General features: G+C 44.1%; 1 protein-coding gene across 2 annotated transcripts in view; it reads right to left on the bottom strand.

Annotated features, from left to right (window-relative positions):
* The window catches only part of PTPRA (protein tyrosine phosphatase receptor type A), a 185,026-nt gene extending 184,499 nt beyond the window's left edge, over positions 1–527 (bottom strand). For both annotated transcript variants that reach the window (XM_069072293.1, XM_069072296.1), the window contains exon 1: positions 391–527. The gene's annotated coding sequence lies outside the window, so the exon portion shown is untranslated. The remainder of the gene's footprint in view (positions 1–390) is intronic.
* Positions 528–9,568: the final 9,041 nt, after the last annotated feature.

Genomic DNA, 9,568 nt, shown 5'->3' with positions numbered 1-9,568 from the left:
AAGACCCTCACCCTAGGACACATCCGCCAGACCAGGGCCCCCAGCCAGGGGCCACCAGGGGGAGGAGGAGGGGGCGGGGACAGGAGCCCCGAGGCTACGCCCCCAGCTAGAGCCCCCTCTTCTTAAGGGGGCTTGGAGAAGGCCTTCCTCCCACCAGCACGGGAGAAAAGGGTGAAGTGGCCAAGCCCCCCGCCCAGCCAGCGCGCGGCCCCCAAGACCCCGACACCCCGGGGGCGGGCGGCCCAAGCTGAGGCCACGCCCCCGGATGGGCCCGCGCGCACCTGGGCCGCTGCCCCCTCCCGCCCCCGCCCCCCAGCGACCAGTGACCTCCGCGCGCGGGGCAATCCCGCGTGGGGGAAAGGGGCGCCGCGCACTCGCGGCGAAACTCACCGGGTCGGACGGCGGGGGCGGCCACTCCTGCTCCGACTCCTGCTCCGGACCGGCCCGGAGGGAGGCGGCGTGGCTCGGCGGGGCTCCCGGGGGCGGCTTCCCTCCCCTCCGCCCGCCCGGCCGCCACTCAGTGCCGCCGCCCCACCCGCGGCACCCGGCCCCGCCGAAGCGGCCTCGCAGCCATGGCCCTGACAGGAAGGGACCGAGGAAGGGGCCGGGACCGGGAATCGGAGGGAGAGAAGGGAAAGCAAGCGGCGGCGGCCACGGCCACGACTCGGGCTTCCCTGCTCGGGGCACTGGGCTGTCAGTCAGCGGCGCTCGCCGCCAGAGCCGCCTAGCTCCCGTCAGCCGCCCGAGCTGTAAGGAGCCTCCTCATTGGCCCACTGAGAGCCCGACGCTGGTTGGCCGGGGCGCCCGCCAGGTTCCTGGGGGGGATCGCCCGAGAGCCCAGGCCCCGTCGCCGGGGGGCGCTCGAAGCCACAGACACTGATGGGAGGGGTTTGGGCGTGGGCGCAGGCGCTGGGGCCGCGGCTGTCCCTCGGAGGAGGGGCTGGAACTCTGGCTTTAGAGTCCAAAAAGAAAGATCTGCTTCTAATCTCATCTCTGGCACATTCTAGCTGTGTGACCCCGGGGAAATCACTTAATCTCTCTGAGCCTCTGTCCCAGCATTTGTAAAATGAGGATAAAAATACCTCGGGTGATTGTTGTAAGGATCAAACCTGAAAGCACTCTGTAAACCTGCTGGGGCTCTGCAGGGGGCTGCAATTATTACCTGGGATGGGGGGAAGGGGGGCTGCCAGGGCTTTCTGGAGGGCATCTTGTCCATTCCTCTGCCTCCCCAGAGCTTTGCAGCCCTTAACAGGAAAACATCTATCCTATTGTTATTACGGACGATCAGCTTTTTTCTTTTCGTTTTTTTTTTTTTAAACAGCCTGTGATTTCAGTGGTCTAAAGAGCTCCCAATTAGGAAAATTCCTCTGCTAATGTAGACTGGCACCTGCTTTACTTCACAACTCGTAGTCTGGCAGAGCTTTTTAAGAGATATTTAAGGGGTTAAGTGACTTGCTCGAGGTTACAGTCTGCATGTGTCAGAGACAGAATTCGAACCCTGGTCTTCCTGACTTAAAGCTGGCTTTCTCTTCATTACACCTAGCCTGCGTCTCTTAGTAGTGTGGTATTAAATCAGAAAGTCCTTGGGAGCAGGCATTGTGTCTTATTTCGCCTTTGAATACTCAATGCCCATCATACTCGGTAATGAATAGTAAATCTAAATGATTTCTAAATCCTCCAAAAGTGTTAGGGATCTTGCAGATTCTGAAGAAATAAGAAATCAATTGATGGCCAAAAAAAATAGAAAACCCAAAAAAAACCTTTGGGGGAACTTCCATTGCTGGTCGATGCCTGCTATTCTGTTCCAGCCCATTATTGACAGATGGAATGAGTGTTCCAGCAAACCACACTCCTGGCAGCTGAATGGTACCTCTCCTCTGACACTCCCTGAGTTTCACCACACACCACTGAGCTAGGGGCCAGGAGGGAAGTGGTCAGTGACAGCAACCTCTTTTTCACAGTGGGGAGGCAAGGGGGAGGAAGTTGTGACCCCGAGAAATGACAAATAATAACTCTGTGGTACCACCGCCACCACAACCTCCTCTCCTCCCCAGATTGCTGATCAAATCAGCTGGCCAAAGTCACCCTGGGTGAGATGGTAGGCTGATGGGAGGTCGATTACTTATACTATCCCCAAAAGGGCCAACATCCCTGACCTTATGAGGAAGAAAGTTCCCCAATTAGATTGGGCAGGATCTGTGTATCTGGAGTTGGCTGCAGAACCCAGGCTCAGAGCCAGTACCAGAGCTCAAACTCCCAGCAACAGAAGGTGTAAAAACAAGCAAGGATCAGGATCTCGCTCTGTGCCAGACTTACTGAAACAAGAACTGGTGTTTCAGTGCTGGAGGCCAGGGGACCTGAGGGGAGTCTGATAACTGCTAAATGAAGGGCTAGGTAATAATCAGGTAAATAGTTCCCAGGTTTCAGAACAGACAGTGGGGGAGGACTGACACCAGCCCCACAGGCTCCTATGTGTAACATCTGTGGTTCCCATGCTATTAGACTCAAATATACTAGATAAGACAAATGGGAACAAAAAATAAAAAGCCCAAACAAAAAAATCTCTACTCATTATAGAAGATGGTATTGTAGATGTGTTACGCAGTAATGTGTGTGATGTGTGTTTATTGTACGAGTAGTATTTATATTCTGAACAGTGCCTGATATATGCTGTGAATGCAGGATGTCCTCTGTCCCAGAGGAAGTGTTACCTAATTGAGTGGAAGCCATCCTGAAAGTCAGAAAGATCTACAAATCCCACCTCTGACAAACTGACCGTGGAACCACTCTTTCTCTCCAAGATCTAGGCACCTACTCTCCAAGATTATAGGTTGCAAGTGTGTGTTACTTTCTAACTAGTGGCATGTGCCATGAGTGAGTGTGTGCTCTCTGAGAAAAGCTGTCACACCCACATTTTAGAGGGAACTGGGAGCTTTTCCATTAACCTTCTCTGCCTAATCAACACTTCTCTTCCCCTCTGGCTAACACACCCTCTACAATACCTCCCAGCTTCCTATTCCACTGCATCCACCAGTATTTATTAAGAGCTACTATGTTCTGAGAATGCAAATACAAAAATAAAACAATTGCTGCCCTCAAGAGTATTCACTTGGAGGAGACAATATGCAAATGTGTAAGAATATACAAAATAAATAAAATAAGAACTGACATTTATAAAATGTTTTAAGGCTGACAAAGCACATTATGTAAATAGTTTCCCTTGATCCTCCAGACAACTCTTTGAGGTAAAAGCAACAGTTATCCCTATTTTACAGATGAGGAAACTGAAACTGAGTTACTTGCCCAAGATCACACAGTTAGTGGGTATCTGGGGGGAAGATTTAAACCCAGATCTTCCTAATTTGAAGTTCAGCATTCAGTCCACTAAATTCCATGCCTACCTTAGACACAAACTCCTTCCAACTCTTTCCCACCATACTTGGATCTCCTTTTCACCTCAGCCCCTACTCTTTATCAATCCCTATTCCCTCAACCTTAGCTGAGTCATTTCCGTTAACAAACTCCTCTTCATCTTTGATCTTTTCTTCCTATACTCCACCCACTTCCTGGAACTAACTAAACCCTATCTATGCTCTAGACTCTAGCATTATTTCTATAATCTATTACAAGATTTTCCAGCATTATTCTATAATCTAATACAATAAAGCATGTATTAATCCCTTATTCAATTCAATCCATTTCAACAAGCCTATTATACAAGGACCTGTGCTATTTTATTCCTCTGTGAACTAGTAGGATGTGAGCTCCTTAAGGATAGGAAAGATCTTGCTTTTGTATTTGTATCTGCAGTGTCTGGCACATAGTAGGTATTTAATAAATGCTTGCTTTCTTGAACGATTTATTGATTGATGTCATTCCCCTGCTCAAAGTACTAGGTTTTGAAACAAAAAAAAATCCCAAAAAACAAAATTGAAATAGTCCTTGTCCTTGAAGAGCTTATATTATACCAAGGGGCTACTACATGTTCACAGGTAACTATAGATTATATACAAAATATAATGAGAGTTGGAAGAGAACACTAACAACTGGGGGAATCAATAAAGTACTCTAAAAGGAAGTATCACTTTAGGTTCGATCAAGCAATAAACATTTATTAAGTGTCTACTATGTACCAGGCACTGTGTTAAGTGCTGAGGTTACAAAAAGAAGCAAAACACAGGGGCAGCCAGGTAGCACAGCAAGTAAGAGTACCGGCTCCAGTGTCAGGATGACCTGGAGATCGAATCCCAGGATTAGACACTTAGCACCCACCCAGAAACACCTGGCCGTGTAACCTTGAGCAAGTTACTTAACCCAGATTGCTTAAAAAAAAAAAAAAAAGCAAAACACAGTCCCTGCCCTCAAGAAGCTTGCAATCTAAGGGGGGAAACAACATACAAATATGTACAAAACAAGGATAAATAAGAAATAATTTGAAAGGGAAAACCATTAGAGTTAAGAGGGATTAGGGAAGACTTCCTTTAGAAGGTGGGATTTTAATTGAGACTTAAAGGAAGCCAGTGACATCAGTAGTCAGAGGGAGAATGTTCCAGGCATGGAGGACAGAGAAAATGACTGCAGCCAAAAGATGGAGTGTCTGGTTTATGAAACAGGCAGGAGGCCAGTGTCACTGAATGAAAGAGTGTTTGCCAAGGAGTAAAATGTAAGAATACTGAAAAGGTAGGAGGGACCTAGGATATGAAAGGTTTTGAATGCCAAACACAACATTTTGTATATGTGTACATGCATACATATATGTGTGTGTGTGTTCCTAGAGGCAATAAACATTGGAGTATATTAACTAGGACCTTCATTTTAGGAATTTCACTTTAGTGATTTAATGGAAAATGGATTGGAGTGGGGAGAAAAGCTTGTGGAAAGGCATACCAACTAGCAGGCTGTAGCAATAATCCAGGTGGGAGGTGATAAGGACCTGCACCAAGATGGTGGCACTGTCAGAAGAGAGAAGGGGCTGTATTGGAGATGTTGCAAAGGTGAAATTGACAGGTTTTGACAACAATTTGGATATGGGGGTGGGAGAGTATGTGTGTGGATGAGAGATAGTGAGGAGTCTAGGATGACCCATAGATTTCAAGTCTGGGGCAATGGGAGGATGGAGTTGCCCTCTACAGTAATGGGGAAGTAGAAGATTCATCATAAACCTTTTCAAAGGTTTAGGGGGAAAGATAATGAATTCTGTTTTGAACATATTGAGTTTAAGATGTCTACTGGGTATCCAGATCTAGATAAGATATCTGAAAGGTGTTAGGAATTCCAAAAGACAAAGGTGAGGAGGGAGAGCATTCCAGGCAACCTATGTAAAAGCCTCAAGGTAAAAGATGTAATGTAGTGTACAGAGAAAATTAAGTAAGTGAGTTTTTCTATAGCACAGACTACATGATGGGAAATAAATATGCAACTGGTCTGGAAAGCTAGGCCAGAACCAGATTGTGAGATTCCTTAAGAAAGCAGATGGTAAAAGTGAATAAGCCAGGGTTGAAGTCTAGAAAGGGATAAGAACAATGGGGCAAAAAAATCAAAGATCATAACTGGTTTTAAGTTGAACTGGTTAACTAACTAAAGGGTTGAGATCTTCAAGGGAGGAAGGTAATGTCAGAGCAGAAGTGATACCTGGGGAATGTAGGGAAGGAAGGAGTGTCTAGAAATTGAAGTGAAATTAAAGAATGGGTTTAGGAGGAGTGAAGTACGGGGAGAGCAGGAAGGTCACAAAGTTATGATCAGACATAAGAATTATGGATTCTGGAGCTGGAAACATATGACCGTCCTTATGTGTGGCCCATTTGGAGTGAAGGTGCAAAATGAAGGAGTTAAGAAGGTGATTAAGCTAGGAAGCAAGGGTCTTTGAGAGAACTTCAATGTGTAAATTTAGTTTCCCAAGTATAAGGGCAGGGTCTGAAGTGAAGAGGAAGACAGTGGGTCGGGTACTAAATTCTTTGAGGAGGAAAAAACCACCAGGGGATGATAGATAATAGTCTTATCCCCTTACTAAATTGTGAATTTCCTCAGTTGAGAAATTATAATGTGTTTTAGAAAACTGCTTTATAACCCTTCAAATTCCACATAATTGCACTATTGTCATTATTCTTCTTGGCATGTACCAAAGTGCACAATGTCTACTGAATGAATGAGTGAGTGGATTTGAGTTGTACATAGAACATGTGATATGTGTGTGTGCTACATCTAGTATATTAATTTTATATTCTCAATCAGCTGATGGTTCAAAGAATTGTGTTGTCTTAGAAAATTGTTTAAAATTAAATAGAGAAGATACAATGTGTATGTAAATAAATATGATATGATGTAGAATGTGAGAAATCAGGACAAAAGGAAAAAATCTAGGCAAAGAGGATACAAAGACCAAGGGCTCCAAAGGAAATTTAAAAAGTGATCACTTACCCCTTGCTGGTAATTAGAAAAGATTGGGGGGGAGGGGTGGCTAGGTGACAAAGTGAATAGAGCACTGGCCCTGGAGTAAGGAGGACCTGAGTTCAAATTTGACCTTGAACACTTAACACTCACTAGCCATGTGATCTTGGGCAAGTTACTTAACCTCAATTTCCCTGCCTTCCCCTCTCCAAAAAAAAAAAAAAAAAAGGAAGAAAAGATTTGGGGGAAGGGATTGCCTTCCTACTTTTCCAGCCTTCTTACACCTTATTTCCTAAAAATATTCTTCCATCCAGTGACTCTGGCTTCCTGGCTGTCTCAAGAACAAGACCCTCCATTTCTTGGCTCCATGGCATTTTCTTAGGCTGCTCCCCATGCCTGGAACATTTTCCCTCTTCTACTCTGACTGCTGACCTCACTAACTTCCTTAAAGTCCCAACTAAAACCCACCTTCCATAGAAAGCCTCCTCCAGCTTCTCTAAATTCTATTGCTTTCCCTCTGTTAATCATCTCCTATTTATCCTGTACATAGTTGGCTTTGTATATATATTTTTTGCATGTTGTCTCCCCCATTAGATTGTAAACTCCTTGAGGGCAGGGACTATCTTTTGGCTCTTTTTTCATCCCCAGCACTTGATACAATGCCCAGCAAATAGTAGGCACTTCCTAAATGTGTGCTAGTTGATTGGTCACTGAACTAGGCCTTCAAGAAAGAGGAGGGTTTTCATTGATAGAGATGAGTAAATCAACCAGTCAACCAAAAAGCATTTTTAAGTACCTCCTAGGTGCCAAGAACTGTGGTAAGCACTAGATACAAGCCCAAAGAATGAAGCAATTCTACTCACAAGGAGCTGACATTTTAATGGAGAAGACAGTTTTTAGATTAAATATATATAGCATGAAGGATGCTCTCCATATATTGTTGAGGGGATGGCCTACATGCATACATTGAGGTGGGAACATGCAGGATAAGAGCAGCCCAGTTTGACTGGAAAATAGAGTGGGTAAAAGAATGTAGTGTGAAATAATGTTGGCAAGGTAGATTAAAGCTGGGTTAGGAAGGACTGTGGGTGCCAGCCTAAGGGTTTGTAGTTTATCCTATAAATAGCAGTGAGCCATTGAAGTGCTGTCTTTGAACAGGGGAATGACATGTTCTGACCTGTGCATTGGAAAGATCATTTTGGCAGCTATTAAAAAGATGGACTGGAAAGGATAAGAGGCAGGAAAATCAGTTCAAAGATTATTACAATAGTAAAGGTGAAAGGTGATAAGGACCTGAACTAGGCTGAAGTGGAGAAGAGTAAAGAGATATTTTGGAGATAGAATTGATGATACTTGGCAATTAATTGAATATTCATCTGCAAAGGGAAAGGAAACAATAGAAGGTCATGTAAAAGTTTGAGCCAAGATGCCCATATAAATGACAAATAGTACCATCAACAGAATTCAGAATGTTGGAAATAGAGGCAGGTTTGGGAAGGAAGCTGCTGAGTTCAGTTTTGAATTTGTTAAAGTTAAATGCCTACTGGGTACCCAGTTGAAGATCAGGTTGAAGAAATTCAAGACTGGAAGTCATAGGAGAGAGTAGGGATGGATGTCAATTTTTGATTCATCTTCACAGAGATGCTAATTAAAACCATGGGATTATGCTTTTCCACTCTCCAGGTAGTCAGACAATAGCTTTCCTTAAACAATCTGAAGAACTTCACTGTGAGAACCAAGAAAAGAAAAGAAACTGAAGAAGCACGTGGTTGGAGAGTAGAATCAAATCACACCCAGGCTAAAGGAAAAGACTGCTGAATATTTGTAGCTAAGAAAAGAAATTCGAGATTGTTTATGAAAAGGAGCGGTCCTGATTTTCTGACAAGGAAACAGTTACCCTCCAAGAAATGGAAGCCCCAGGAAATAGATGAAAATATAACACAGAATCACAATATCAAAGTGATGGGAGACTTCAGGTATCCAGAAATCTGCCAGAGCCCCTTCCTTGCCAAAAGCAGAGCAGCTAGTAATTTCTTGACTTGACAATCATTTCTTCCTTCAAAAGGTCAGGGAAACAATGGTGGGAAGTCTATTCTGGATCTGATTCTCGCCAATAAGAAGAAACTCATTGCCTGGATGGAAGAAGAGCCATAACTGGGAATTTTTGCACCTGGGGCAAACATCACAAACCACACCAAGGGCACATGACATCAAAAGCACCTTCATTTGGGTGATGGCAGGGGTGAACACCCCACTCTATGGGAAAAGAGACAGAGAACACCAAAATACTACAAAGCTATTGCTGGGGAGGCTGCCCACCCCCAGTAGAAGAGGGCCATTAGATAGCTTCCTAGTTAAACTATTCTTAGAGTTTAATTATCAAGAATAATTAGATGCTTCTTTTTATTTTGTGCCTAAGAATTCTGACTGCTAGGAATTAGAGGGAATAGTAATTTTTTTAGTAAACATAGGTGCTTTCTGGGAGGAGACTGAAAAGGGCTTGAAGCCAAGCCCATCCCTAAATTATGCTCTCTGAAAGGGGTCTTAGGAATCATTGTTTATACATTTTTCTTTGGTGAAGCAGAAGTTCCATTTTGTGGTCCCTAATCTTAAAAAACAAACAAAACAAAACAGGAGTGACTAGGTGGTGCAGTGAATAGAGCACAGGCCCTGGAGAATCTGGCCTCAGACACTAGTTGTGTGACCCTGGGCAAGTCACTTAACCCCAATTCCCTACCTTCCCTCCTTCAAAAAAGCAAAACAAACAACAAACAAACAAAACAATTTTTAGGCAGCTAAGTGGCATAGTAGATAGAGTGCTGGGCCTGGAGTCAGGAAAACTCATCTTTTGAGTTCAAATCTGACATCATTGGACACTTACTAGTTGTATGATCTTAGGCAAGTCACTTAATCCCATTTGCCTCAGTTACTCCTCTGTAAAATGAACTGGAGAAGGGAATGACAAATCATTCAAGTATCTCTACCAAGAAAGTCCCAAATGGGATCATGAAGAGTTAGAAATGAATGAACAACAAACTCTATAAAGGAGAATAACCTGGAAATCTGAAAGAACAGAACAAATTTACTAACGGACTTGATACCCAGAATAAATAAGGAGATACTCCTTTTATTCTTTGTATTTCTATAACACTGCTCCGTCTTGTTCTCTTCCTCTCAATCT

Source organism: Petaurus breviceps, unplaced genomic scaffold, assembly GCF_028583685.1.
Source record: "Petaurus breviceps papuanus isolate PSGF00001 unplaced genomic scaffold, PetGlider_PUasm1.0 140, whole genome shotgun sequence".
Classification (NCBI taxonomy): domain Eukaryota; kingdom Metazoa; phylum Chordata; class Mammalia; order Diprotodontia; family Petauridae; genus Petaurus; species Petaurus breviceps.
The sequence above is the reverse complement of the archived record's forward strand: the minus strand, read 5'-3'. Positions and strand labels throughout refer to the sequence as shown.